Source organism: Mesoplodon bidens (assembly GCF_964165515.1).
Source record: "Mesoplodon bidens genome assembly, chromosome: 2".
Lineage (NCBI taxonomy): Eukaryota > Metazoa > Chordata > Mammalia > Artiodactyla > Ziphiidae > Mesoplodon > Mesoplodon bidens.
Genome location: NC_138177.1, coordinates 107224880 through 107239879, shown reverse-complemented (window position 1 = coordinate 107239879; position 15000 = coordinate 107224880).

Here is a 15000-nt window from a genome sequence, read left to right as displayed (position 1 = left end):
GAATCTGTTCCATATGTCTATGGTTTGTTGGCAATCTTTGGTAATCCTTGGCTGATAGATGCATCACCCAATCTCTGCCTTCATCTTCATATGGCGTTATCTCTGTGTGTGTTGTCTCTGTGTCCAAACTTCTCCTTTTTATAAGGACACAGAATATTGGATCAGAGCCCACCCTGATGCTGCCATCTTAAGTCGATAATCTGCAAAGACCTTATTTCCAAATAAGTTCACATTCACAGGTACTGGGGGTTAGGACTTCATCTTTTGGGGGGACACAATTCAGTTCATGACACTGAGCAAGACAATTCTCTTTCTTGATAAAGCTATTAAATTCCAGGTTTCTTAGAAACACAGAATTTGGAGCCCTTGGAGGTCCAGAGGTTTTCAAATAGTATTCCAAGAAGCTCTAACTCTTCCACAAATTATCTCAGGAGGACTCGGGGACCACATAGGGCTCCTGGTTTCATATCTGTACCAATTACTATTGCCTTGTAACAAACCACCCCAAAATTTAATAGGGTGATACAATTATTTTATTACACTCCCAGATTCTGTGGATAGGGAATTCGGAAAGGGCACAGCAAAGGCAGCTTATCTCTGCTCCATGATGTCTGGGACCTCAGTTGGGAAGACTCAGTGACTGGAAGCTAGAATCTTCTGGAGACATCTTCACTCCCACGTCTGGCATTTGATTCTGGCGGTTGGCTGGAACCTCAGATGGGCCTCTCCATACAGCCTGGGCTTCCTCACAGGATGTCAGCTTCAGGGTAGTCAGAGATCTTAGATGATAGCTTAGGGTTCTGAGGCGACTATTCCAACAGGCAGAAAGTACACTGCCTCACACTTTATGATATCACTTCTGCCATTGGTTGAAATAGCTGTAAATCTTGTCCAGTTCAAGGGCAGAGGAGAGGGGACATGAACCCCCACCTTTCAATGGGAGGAGTGTCCATGTCACATTGTAAGAAGCATGTGTGGAGCCGGAGATAGTGTTGAGGCGCCTGTGAAAAATATAATCTGTCACACTATATACACCATCCTCTTCAACCATTGGGCAGCACCTCTCCATAACTGATGTTCACAAGCAATTGTAGCTAAGAAACACAAAATCCATAAAGGCCAAGTACACTCACAAACTTCATACAATCGTTCAGTACATCTGGTGATTATTGTAAAAAACCAGAGAATTGAGAAAGCTAGTATTTTCTTCACTCCTTTTGTTTCTAATTTCTTTGGGCAAGCTGGGAGAGCCTGGTAGAATAACTATTATGAAATAACTGGAAGAAAGCCATCATTTCATTTTATTGAATCACATCTTAAAAATCGTCAACTTTTTGACAGGGTATAAGCAAGGTGCTTTCAGAAATTTTATTTGATTATCATATGTTTCTCCCAGTGTCAGCCAAAGCTTCCTCAGTTGCTCAGGGATGCATGTGTACACAAACATGCATACACCCTGGGTCTGTTACTTACACAAATTAATAAGAGGAAAAGTCTTATCAGTGTCTGTGGGGAAAAGTGCAGAGCCCTGCCATGGTCCCTTAGCCAAGTTCCTCAGCTTGCGTTCTTTTCCAGGCACAGAAGCTGTCTCCCTCCCTAGCTCCCTTCTTGACAAACCCTCACAGTGACTGCAGGACAGGCAGCAAGAACAGGTCTCTGAAGCCTCTGACCCCTTGCTTGCAGCAGCCTTATCTATTAGGTCCTATCCTTCTAGCTCAGGAAGAACATTTGGGGGCTGGAAAAGTTTTCTAGGAAACAATTACTCATGAGCAAATGGACCAGAAAAGTCCCAGAGATGTTCTCCAGCAGACAATTCAAACTAATGACTCACAGCTGGGCAGCCTGCCCTGCTACAGCTGATGTGAGCTGTCTATGTAATGCTGCCTTAAGATCTGTGTTCTCCCTGCATCCTTCTAAATCTCCAAACCAGTTCACTGAGGGCTCTCCTTGCTCATGTTCACTCTCTAAAATCCACCAGCATATTTAGTTCATTCAGAAGGAATAACTATTGAAGGGTATGTCTTCCACCATAAGGTTGTACCACAGGCATCAGTTGGAGTCTGAATGTCTCAAGATTTAGATGAAATTGGCTATTCCTCCATTCCATGCCCTTTGGAAGTCCAGTGTCCTCCCCAAAGTTCACAAATTTCTGGTATGGTTATGGATTCAGGTCACTGGCTCTGAACCTCTGTTTCTATAGAATGTCTTCCACTCATACTCACTGTTCCCCCTGTTTGATCCCTGTTCTACACCTGAAAGACAATCTGCCCTTTCCTTGATTTCCCCCAGTGCACACACCAGGCTTCGGTACATTTCAGATTTTAACGAAGGTTTGGAGAGATACAGAGCATTCATGAGAGCCACGAAAGCCACTTTAGAGCCCTAATTTTGTAACAGCCCTTCAGCCGGTCTACGAAGGGATTTGGCCATCCCCTCTACCTTCCTTATCACCCCTCCCCCTCCCCCCTCCCCACATCCATCCTTCCCTCTCCCCAGCCCTCTGGTCTTTTCTCTGCTCCACCACAGCCCTAATCTCAAGTTCCTCACTTCCAGCACCGGGTAGTTTAACTTTCTCCCGCTATCTACTTCCTCACTCTCACCCCTGTCACCCTGGCAGCTTATCACAGTTTTTCTCAACACACTTCCATCTCATAAGAGGAGTTCTCATGTCTGCTGTTAAGTTGTCTTATCAGCCAGTTTGTTACAAGTCGTTGCTCTGAGCTGCACCTCTCTGACTATTCCTCCTGTCTTCAAAATTTCCTGTCTTTCTCCTTCCCTCTGAAAATGCCAAATCTCCAAGCTTAATCCTCACTCCTTTGGCCCCCTTCCTTCTTAGCCCAGCCACTAGTGACCTCATTTACTTTCAGGGCTTTGTCTGCAGCCTTTCTGTAGCCACTCCCAGATCTCTGCCTCTAATTACCACTTCTCTTCTACCTCTCACCTCCAGCTAGCTTCTGGGCATTTCCACTTGTCCTGTCATCTCAAGACACAACTTAATGTGTCTGAGAGCAAAGTTCATCAAAGCATAACTAGTCATGGCAACAGCTTCCTAAACGGTCTGCCCACAGACCTCTGGTCCCTCCGCCCTCACTTTCTCTTCTCCATTACTAGACGAGTTTTCTAAAGTGTAGTTCTGACCTTATTGCTCCTCTGTTCAAAAACCTTCTCGCTGTCTTCTTAATACAGTCTTAGACTTCCTTTCAAGATCTACCACAATCTAGGCCTGACCTGCATTTCCAATACAGGCCCTGGAATCCAACGTGAATTCAAATCCTCACTCTCCATTTACCAGATGTATGACTTTGGGAAAGTTAATGTAAACTCTCTGGCCTCTGTTTATGTTAAAGATATCCATATTTTGGCCCTTCTCAGGAAGTACTAAGATGTTATATATCCTAATGCTGGTACCAAGTCTGTCTTTACTAAGTTGTCCTTTCTTCTCTTTCTTTAATTTATTTTATTGAAGTATAGCTGATTTATAATGTTTTGTTAATTTCTGCTGTACAGCAAAGTGATTCAGTTATACATATATATACATTCTTTTTCATATTCTTTCATCACAGGATGGTTTATCACAAGATATTGAATATAGTTCCCTGTGCTATACAGTAGGACCTTGTTGTTTATCCATTCTGTATATAGTAATTTGCATCTGCTCATCCCAAACTCCAAATTCATCCCAAACTCCAAATTCATCCCTCCCCAGCTCCCCCTCCCCCTTGGCAACCACAAGTCTGTTCTCTATGTCTGTGAGTCTGTTTCTGTTTTGTAAATATGTTCATTTGTGTCATATTTTAGATTCCACATATAAGTGATATCATATGGTATTTGTCTTTCTCTGGCTGACTTACTTCACTTAGTATGATAATCTCTAGGTCCATCCATGTTGCTGCAGATGGCATTGTTTCATTCCTTTTTATGGCTGCATAGTATTCCATTCTTGCACCCTCAGCCACAAGTCATAGCTATTTTCAAGGTCTCTATGAGACAACCTAAAGTTCGATAGCCAGAAAGTAAAATGGAATGACAATGTAGTAATAATGCAGTCAACCAAGTGGCTGCTTAGCTATATGCAGAGCAGTTAGTGGGGGCTGTGAGGAGAACTGGGTAGAGTTTGGGAAGGAAGCCTTGTTCCCTTTTCTTGGAAGTTCAGATGCTGAAAGGTAACTGGAGATATGGGGAGGAAGGGCTACAGCCCAAATGCTGGCTGCCTCATAGCATCTGAATCCAAACCAGAGTTTACATCTCATCTCTGCCACTGTCCGGATGTGTATATTAGAGCAAATCACTTAGTTCCTTGAGTCATAGTCTCCTCATCATACAGTGGAGGGTGGCGGGGGAGGGGTACCCATCTTAAAGGATGTTGTGATGATTAGTTGTGTAATGTGTAAGACATGCTTAGCTCAATGCTTGCACTCAAGGAATTTGCTTGTGTTATTATGACTATGTACTGAGCTTTGGATAATGTAAAAAGTAGCCTACATACTGCACATTTTCCTAAAGTCAACACTTATTTAGCACCTAGAATGTGCTAGGCATCGTCTCAAAGGCATTGTCTTTTGCCCTCAAGGAGCTGGAGCATCCCAGGAGAGCCACAGGTAAGCAGTTACCATTGGGCACATGATGAGTGGGGTAGCAGGCATGTAAATGCAGTTAAGTCGTCCCTAGATATCTGTAGGGGACTGGTTCTGTGGACCAAAAAAGCCCAGAAGGCTACAAGTAGGAAAAATGTTTATTTGGGTTCTGAAAAATTGCATTTTGGGAGACAGATTCAGGTAAAGCCAAAAGAGTGTTCCAGGGAAAAGAAAAAGTCAGGGGCTTATAAAGGCAAAAGCCATGAGGCTGTACTCTGACAAAAGAAAAGAAATATTTGTCCTTAAGGGATAGGCTGTCACCAGTTGTTTTAAGGTAAGGGTCAGGTAAGCATCTTGAGTTTCTCGCAGTTGTTCTGGGTGCCTGCATTTAAGACAATAAGTGGTCAAAAGTTCAGCTTCTATGCGGGCGAGATGTGTACAAGTCACACTTCCTCAGTGGCCTCCCAGCTCCATTTAGAGAGCTCTCTTAGCAGCACTGGTGCCATTTTGATTTTCCTTTCACAGCTCCAGGACTCCTGTGCAGATACCAAAATCCATGGATGCTCAAGTCCCTTCTATAAAATAGTGTAGAACAGTCAGCCCTCTGTATCCACAGGACCAAATGCACTACGCTGGAAACACAGGCGCTTTCTCCACCAACCAGCATTTTCTGAGCACATTCCAGGTGCCAGACACTGTTCTAGATGCTGAAAGTTCAAAAATGAATACGATTCCTGTGTTTAAATAGTTCATAATGTAGTAGGAAATGACAGCCGTGTCTCCAATAGCTACAGTGTGTTCCAAGAGCTCACCTTGATGTCCATTCACACTACACATGGGCACAGGGAGGATGCAGTCAGATTCACCTGATGACAGGAAGGGTTTCAGGAGGTGAACCTGAGTCGAGTCCTGATGGAGGTGATGCCCAGGAAGAATTGAGAGCACTGTGGGGAAAGAGATTTTTGAATGGGCACACAGGCCTGAGAGGCCCATGATGTCACTGGAGGTCTTAGGGGCAGGGAAGGATCAAGAGCCATTGAAATGCATGGGAAGTAAGGATGGATAGATCGGCTTGAGGGTGCCTTGGATATGCCACCAACACCAGCGAGCTCTTTGGTTTATCCTTCAGGCAGTGGGAAACAGGAAGGAATTTAAGCCTATCCTCAGTTACATTCCAAGCCTGGATAATCTTATAGAGGCTGTCTGAGACCTTCCTCTCTGTTTTCAAATCCCTGTAAAAAGAAAAAACTACCATCTGGTTGGTCTTGAAGAAAACCAAAGGCTGCAAGGAGAAGCCAAGTGTGGGCAGACTGACAATGCCCAGAGCAAATTTGGCCGTGCATAATGAGACTCATAAACAGTAATGTGTTGCTTTAACTTGTCCTTGGCATGGGAGACCTCAGGGAAACCACCCAGACTCATTCTCCTTTGTCCCTGCCTCTTCCTCTTCTTTCACACCCTAGTTTCTTCCTTTGCTGCCATTTTTTTTAATAGACCAGCTGATTGCGGGAAACTTGCCTTGTTTAGAGTCTGGAAAGTCATAAAGGAAACCACTCAATTAAACTGAACTCTTAGTGTCGTTCTCGAGTCAAAACCTCCCCCCTCTGCCTCTGCCCCTTGTGGTTTGGGGGCGCTCATTTGGAGGTGCTGTGGTTCTCAGGGCACAACAAGATGTACAGTTTGTATCTGCCCACCCTCTCTGAAGCCGGCTCCTGGCTGAGCCCGGCTGCTGGCTTGAGTCACGTGGGCTGGATGGTCCAGACCAGAAGATGCAGAGGAGGACGTGGTTGGACTCAGCCAAGTGTCCCTGTCTGACCTCTTGCTCTTTTTCTGTCCCCAGAGGAAAGGTGGAGCTTTCCTGCCTACAGAATTTAATTTCCTTTTCCCATTCTTCACAATGCTGCATTCCTGTCCTACCTCCTGGGGAGAATGGGACTTGGTGTTTCACGTGTCTAGCACTCTGCAGAATCCCTTTTTTTCTCAAAACCAAGGACTTTGATAGGCCTACTGGGAAAACTACAGGTTGAAAAGCCAGAGGTTATCTGCCTCCTCTGCTGGTAACATTTCTTAGTGTATTTGCACTTCCTGCCTCTCTCAGGGTGAGGCTCAGTTTCTGTCAGGACCCCGTGAGCCTGCCATGGTGGAAGCATCTCTGTAACCCATGCTCACCCTGACTACATCCAGGGAGTCCCTTGCTCTTCCAACCACTTTCAGACCTAGAGGAAACACCGCCCCATAGTGACCGCTGTCCAGAGCGGACCAGGTGACACAACCTGGAAGTGAGGGGGAGTTCATGCCGGCGGGATTTACTTGAACCAAAGAGAGAAAGGAGACCCAAGGATCCTCCCTGCTATGGATCATTCTGAGGCTCAGTTGTTTGTTATGCCCTGCCAGAGCTGTCCCATGTCACCAAGAAACCAGCTGTGCTTTATGGTGAAGCTGTGACCAACTCGTTAGCAAGTACTCACTTTCCTCCTTCCCTGCCTTGCTTTTCTTTTTCCCTCATTTTCACGACCTTGCTATTGCACCTCCCAGAGAAGCATTAGCAGGTAAGCTTTACCTCAGACGGTTTTCTAGGGAATCCACTAACAGTGGTCCACTGACCCATTAATTTGGTTGGTTTGTTTCTGTGTTGGCCTGGGCAGGTTTGTAATCACCTCTTCTCTCTACAGCCCCCAAAGAAGGTCATTCCTTGTTTCTGCCTTGGAGGAGAACACATTCAGATCTATAGATCCCTGGAAAGCATTTAGTCAGGAGAGCCGTCACAGCACTATTAACAAGAAGAAAAAAAAAAAAAAAGATTGGAAACAATCTAAGCTTCCAAAAAGCGGACAGTGTTATTTTAAATACTAGATAGACATTTAAAATAATGTTACAGACATATTTCTTGATAAATAAACTTATTTATGATGTGTTAATTGAAAAAAATTAAAATCTAAGGATAGTATGATCTCACTTTTGCAAGAAAAAAAAAATATCTCTTCATAGAGAAAAATTGAAGGAAGTTATGTGTCAGATGCAAGCAGAGGTTGTCATCTGGTGATGGGATTATAAGTGAGTTATCCTTTATTTTTTACATGTATCAGTCTTTTATTTTTTTCTCTAAGAAATAGATATGAATAGTGATTTTTTAAATTAAAAGATAAAAAAGTACCCTGGACCTGGTGCTCACAAATGCACATTCTCCAGCAATATTCTGTCACTTTAGAAGGAACAGGAGATGAAGAACCCAGAGAGATTCGGAAAGACTAAGGATAACAGAAAAGCTTTTATTTTTTATGAGAATTATTAAGAGGAAATGGTTTGTAATTATTCCAATGATGTATATTTGTTGAAGTATAAAGGTAATATGTCTATATCTCTGTCAGGAGAAAGGTTATAGTATTGCTGTTGTAACTATCTTTTATGAGGCTGTTCATAAAGCATACCCATGTATTTCATTACAGTTAACAACTGTATTCCTAAAATAAATATATTGTTCCTTAAATGCTTCTTTTGGTATACTTTTTAGTTCTTGAGAATTTTTAAGAATAAACCACTGCATTTGTACAGGATGGGAGCAAATGATGGGCAGACCATTTATTCAACATACACTAAGCTTTGTCCATTTTTCAGAAACTAAGCTGGGTCCTGGGGAATCAGAAGTTGAAGACATACTCTTCCTTCAGTGAGCTGGTAGAGGACAAGGACCAGTGAACCGACATCTGCAGTTGACTGTAGTGGGCATTCTATGCCCAGGGCTCCAATGGGCCACAGAAGGGCATGCAATCCAGGCTGGAGACATGAGTGGTTAGGAGATATTTCTCCAGAGTAGGTGAAAGCTGATCTGCAGGATATGTGGGAATTAGCCAAAGAAAAGGAGAAGGGCATTCTACGTAGAGGCTAGGAGGTATAGAAGAGAGCAGATACAGGAATTGGAAAAAGCTAAATCTGTTGATCAGTTGTGTCCAGAACCATTTGTAGTGATGGAAAAGTTTTATATCGGCGCTGTTCAAAAAATTAGCCACTCACTATGTGTGGCTGTTGAGCAGGTGAGGAACAGAAATTTTAATTTTGTTTCATTTTTAAAATTTAAGTAGCCACATGTGGCTAGTGGCTACTGTGTTTTTAAACCACTTTATTAAGGTATGATTGACATACAAAAAGCTGTGCGTAATTGACGTATACAGCTTGATAAGTTTGGAGGTAAGCGTATACCTGTGAACTCATCACCACACTCTATGCCACAGACATATCAATCACCTCTGACAGTTTCCTCTTGCACTCTGTTATTCTTTTTTGTGTGTGATGAGAATGCTTAACATCAGATCTAGTGTGTATTGAACAGCACAGCTCCAGAAGAAATCTGCTGCTACATCAGGTATGTTGCTTTTCTCTAGTGAGTTTCATTTTCATCCTGAAGGTGAAAAGGAGTCACTGCAAAATTTCAAAACAGAATAATTATATGAGTAGACTTAGGAGAAACATTACTTGCAAATTTGGAAGCAAAGTAATCTGGTGGGTTTTTAACATGCATTCACTTCCCATAACCTTCTTAGAGAAGGTGACAAAAAAGAAGTGTATAAAACAAACATTGCCATAAAATTTATTTTTGGAAATGATCTGACAGTGGAAACTACTAACAATTAGCTCACCTACAAACCAATAGGTAAAAGATAGCCATCACATTAGGAAATTGAGTAGATGGCATTAATGAACCATTCCCTAAGGCTCGCATACAAATGGCCAATTAAACATGTAAAACAGTGTTCAGCCTCACTAGTATTGGTACATTCTTTCTGGAGACAAATTTGGCAGTATTTTAGCAAAAGACTTGAAAATGTTTAAGCCCTGTCAGCCAACTCTTCCATTTCTGGGAATTTGCCATAAGGAAGTAACTGGGATTTCTTCCAAAGATTTATGTACAAGGCTGTCTACGTCTCTATTACATACAACAGTGAAAAAAAAAAAAAAAAAGACAACAACCTAATTGTGGTTCCCAATAGATTTATTAACTAAATCATGATACATCTACACAACTGGACACTACCTAGCCATTAAACATCACGTTGTGTATGAATACTTACCTGCATGGAACAAATATCTGTGATATATTTTTTAGTGGAAAAATAACAAATCCCTATTAAAATGTAAGATTTAAGTTGAATATAAAAAATTGTGTAAATAAAAAAAATACTTGAGGGATATTCACCAAAATGTTAATGTTTACCACTTAGTAGTGTGATTAAGGGTGATCTTTGTACTTTTCTTTATGTTTCTCTGTATTTTATAATTTTCTACAATGAAAATATATGGAATTTAAAACAGAAAAGCATTTTTTAGAAGTTGAGGTTGTTAATTATGTGGGTAGAGTTCAAGTGTGGCAGAAGCAATTGAAACTATGTAATTGCCACAATTCTGCTATGCTAGATAAAATATTAAAGTGGTGGCAGACATGTGCTTGTCTAGACTTATGGACAGTAGAGGTTTTAAAGAGGCTAAGTGACTTTGTAGTCCTTTCTAGAGACTCTTCCCTGCTGTTGGTAGCAGCAGAAGTGCTTTAATTAATCAAGATAAAATGTTTTCAACTAGAGGTAATTATGAACATGAGGATGATCTTGCAGACAAATATGTGGATGGTTTATAAAGAGCAGGGCTTTTCCTTTGTTAGGTTCTTCCTAATATTTTAACCCAGATGTATCAGGAAAAGACGAGAAGAAAGTGGCAAAGAAAGCTTTAACCAGGGACCAAATAACCAGAAACTTCAGTTAATCAGAAATTCTTCTGCCTTGATTTTTAGGAGAAAATGGGAAATCACAAAAAAAGTGACTCTAAATTGAGTATTGCTCATCACCAACTTTCAGGACACTTCTCAAGGGTTTATCAATTCAGACTAGTCTATAGACTTCATACATGAATTTCATCATTCTATCTAATGAAAATAATTCCTAATGGTGAATCTGAATTTCCAGAAGGCTTTTCATTATCAACTAAAACAGATTAAATTATGTTCTGTATACTCTACTTACTACTCAGAAGGGAGGAAAGGAGGGAAGGAAGGAAGGAAGGAAAGGGGGAAGGGAGGGAGGGAGGGAGGAAGGAAGGAAGGAAGGAAGGAAGGAAGGAAGGAAGGAGGGAGGGAGGGAAGACCATACAGATTGGGAAGACTGGATCTCATCCAAAGACTCACATGCTCTTGGTTTGGTCAGATACTTAGAGGGGAAAGAAGAAAAAATAATCTATTTCTAAAGTGACTTGGGTGGGTAATGGGGTTTGGGCTTAGAAGCAGAAATAGAGGTTAGTTAATGGCCAGATGATGGCAACTATGGGTCTCAGCATATTATTCTGTTGAGTTACTATTATGTGACAAAGCCTAGGTGGGGCAGGACTGAGTTATATGTGAGTCTCAGTATATAAGAGAAAAACAAGGACAGTATAAGAAGCCTGTGAAGAAAAATACCTGTTTGTATTATTTTTAAGTACATTTTCGATCATTTCAATCAGTAGATGCTATGGCAATGTAAAACGAACGAGCAATTTCACATTTTTGAGAGGTCGACACAATAATCTAACCCTGCCTCAGGAGGCAACAGGGTTCATCCAGAAACTGCTAGATTCCTGGCTCCTGTAAATACCTGGAACCCAGTTCCCTGTGCCCCAGTTGATGTTCACACACACACACACACACACACACACACACCCCAGCACATGGCAAAAACAAGTCAGGAGCAGACAGCTCCCTCTGTAGGACTGGTGTTCACCTCGCTTGGGTCCAGGTCTCCAGGGCCGTGGTTTCTGACTCCCTGCTTCCGGAACTGCGTGTGTCCAGATCGTTGGTGCCCGCCTGAAAGAGACTGGCTGATCTGAGATTCCTGTTCTGTACATCCCAGGATTTTGACCCCAGCTAGGTCTGCTCCTTGAAACTTGACTTCCATTTGCTGAACTTTCCTGCCCAGCAGACCTCTCATTCCATGTTCTACTGGCTGCTGTGCCCAGTAGCTGAGTGTGTCTGGGGCAGGCAATCACACTTCAGGTGTGGCACGCATAGTGATGCTGCATGTATCTCAACCAGAGGTATGCACATACCTTTACATTTGTGCTTCATGGGGTGGTGAGGAGGATCAAGTGACAATGCATATCAGGCTGCTGGCAGGTAGTAGGTGACAAGGCTTCTCACAATTTAATGGTTTTCTCCCTCCCCTTTTTCCCAACTTATCTGTAGCTATAAATAGATGCCTTGGAGAATGTACAGGGTATAATATTTATGAAAGTTCCATGAATGTCAGAACTTGTAACCCCCAAGGCCTGGTGCTTAGCACATAGCTGATGTTCAATAAATCTTTGTTGAATGAATGAATGTGAATACTGTATGTGATCACTCTTACCTTATATGGCTTCCTCAACACTGATCACCTGACATGAATTTCCAAATCCTGCCCCTGTGGATCTCTGCCTTTGCCTGAGGAGGTGACTAGTATCTGCTCTTGGATGAATTATGTACTTAGCGTAAGGGCAGTTCACCGGACGTCAGTCCTCTTAAGCAAGGCTGTTGCCTGGTGGACCACTCTGCTTCTGCTCAGTGCCCTGTCTGCACAAGAAGACAGGCTGCATTCTGTGCGGTCTCATAGCCCAGTTCCCGGCAGAGCATCTCAGTCAGGCAAAGTGAGGGTGGGGAGCTGATGGTGCCCTGTGTGTTTTGCTCCAGCCCCAGATTCCTTTCTGAAGATGAGGAGACCCCTGACCTCAGGGCTAATTTACCCATTAGGCAGAGAGAGTCTAAGGCCCATGAAACTTTTTAGAGACCCACGAGAATGTTTTCATTTTCTTTTAAAATCAGAAGAAAATGAATATAATAATGCATATGTAATAATGATTCCAGTCTGGATTCTATTCATCTCTATACCAACACAGTCATAAAAGAAAATTCTTAATTTTTTTTCATGGAGGAAGGGGCTTATGAAAATCATAGTGTGGCCTTGGGTGTTCCCGAGCAGAACAGCAGAACTCTCCAACACTGTGCTGCCCCAGAGGGCTGCTTCCTCAGGCACCTACCCAGAGAGAAGCAAGCTCTTCCCTGTGAAGGCACAGCAGCTTCCTAACCTCCCCAGCCTCTTAAAGAAGGCAAATCCTAGCACAGTGTACCCTGTCTCCTCACTCCAGGACCCAAAATATGGGAAACAGCAGCATGACCTCACTCTTCTAAAGAAGACAAACCCAGATGTGACCTCATCCCTTGACTCTCAAGTAGAGAAAGCTCATCAATGACTTCACTTCCTTTTCCCTCAAAAGTCAAGCTTAAGCATGACCTCCCCTCCAATCTGGCAGGAAAGATCAGGCATGATGTCACCCCAACCCCAGCCCACGCACCTCTCCCACCCTCCTGGCTGATGACACATTTTCACCCCGAGGATGGAGGACGGCTTCTCAGAAGTGCCTCTGCCTGAAGGTGTGATTATCCGGCTGCCCGCTGCTTCCTCTCAGCCCTAGGCCAAGCCCCCCAGCCCAAAAGGCAGCCAGGAGTCAGTGAGGAGTCCCGGGTGACTCAGCACGCGGCAGCAGACAGGAATTTACTCATGGCTCAGCATCCAGTATGGAGTTTTTAGGCAAGTCTGGAGGGCAAGATGAGCTGACTCACAAGGAGAAACTGAAAAGCAAAAGGGGAAACCCAGGGCTGAGAAATTCCTAGAAAATTGCATAACCTTGGCCAGGAGGAGAAGGTTGGTTGAATTGACAGGGCTACAAGGCAGGGATGGCCTCAGACCTGCAGCAGCTCGTGGCCCCGCAAGCACTCAGGAACGCAGTCATCTGTCCGTCCGTGTTTCCTGCACGTCCTTCTGACCTCCTCTGCCCGCGGTGCGTCCTCCTTGCAAAGAGAGAGAACAGCCAGCCCCTGATGGATGGGGCAGCCCAGGTGTGAATCGGGGCCTCAGCACCCAGTGAGTGATAGTATTGGAATCTGCAGCCCAGATTTAATACATGAGAAAGGAACAGGACAGGGAAGAAGTTACCCTTGTAAATAAAAGACTAGCCAGATGTCAATAGTGGGGGAGGCTGGCAGGGTGGGAATGGGTGTGTGTGTGTGGGAACTCTCCGTACTTTCCGCTCCGTTTTGCTGCAACCCTAAAACTGCTCTAAATAATAAAGTCTATTTTTTAAAATTGGCTGAGGTTTTTTTTTGTTTTTGAAGTCTTAGTTCTATGGCCATAGAACCCTGCCGAGCATCATGCAGAGGTCTGTTCTATCTCAAGAGGGAGACAAGGTAAGCAAGAAACGGAACCACAAGAAACGGAACATCTCTTTCTCACACTTTTGGCATAGCCACTGCTGATATAATTCCTCAACTGTGTACAATTGCTTTGCATTCTACAGCTAGGAAGGAAGTTATAGCAAATGCTTCTGGGAGAGATAGACTCTGGCTGAAGAAGAGCAGGTAGATCTATTCTTGAGAAAAAGTTTTTATATTCTAAGCCTCAGTGTCAGCAGTATTATCTGTCTTACAGAGCTGTCACGCGGATCAGCTTTCAGTGTTGCCATCCACCCTACTTAAAATAGCCACACTGTCTGCTCCCCAATGCTCACCGGCACTTCCCAGCACCCTTCCTCATTTTATTTTTCTACAATGTATTTATCATCATCTTTATCATATAGTTTCCTCTTTAAATTCTCTTTATCTCCCTTTGGAATGTAAATTCCATACAGAAGGGATTTTTTTTTTTTTTTGCGGTTCGCAGGCCTCTCACTATTGTGGCCCCTCCCGTTGCAGAGCACAGGCTCCGGACGCGCAGGCTCAGCAGCCATGGCTCACAGGCCCAGCCACTCCGCGGCATGTGGGATCTTCCTGGATCGGGGCACGAACCCGTGTCCCCCGCATCGGCAGGCAGACTCTCAACCACTGAGCCACCAGGGAAGCCCCAGAAGGGATTTTTGTCTGCTTTATTCCATATCCCCAGCACCTGGAACATCTTCTAATATATAATAAGTCCTATATAAATATTTATTGCATAATAGCATTCAATTTATGTAAAGTGCTCAGCACAATGCCTTGTACATGCCAAGTATGTAATACACATTAACTAACTATGATTATTTGTATTTTTCCATGTTGCAAAAAAGAGTAAAGAATTATGAAGTTCCAGAGAGGACAGAAAGGGATGCAGAAAAAAGAATTAGTTAAGGATCCAGGACCATAAGAACAGACTTCCTAAATGGCATAGTTTTACTTGGGGTTGGGTCTGCAGATGTGGGTATGTGAATGGCTCCAGGCCTGGACCCCTAAATAGCACAAAGTACCCACCACATAATGATGATTCATTGTGTCTACATCAGAAAGCCTCGAAAACAATGCATGTCTGCTCTTTAGCCAACTACTTCATCTCTTTTGATTCTTAGAGCAGAATCTGGTGTGGGCCAGTTGTACTTTCCACTACAATTTTAATCACAAGCATTA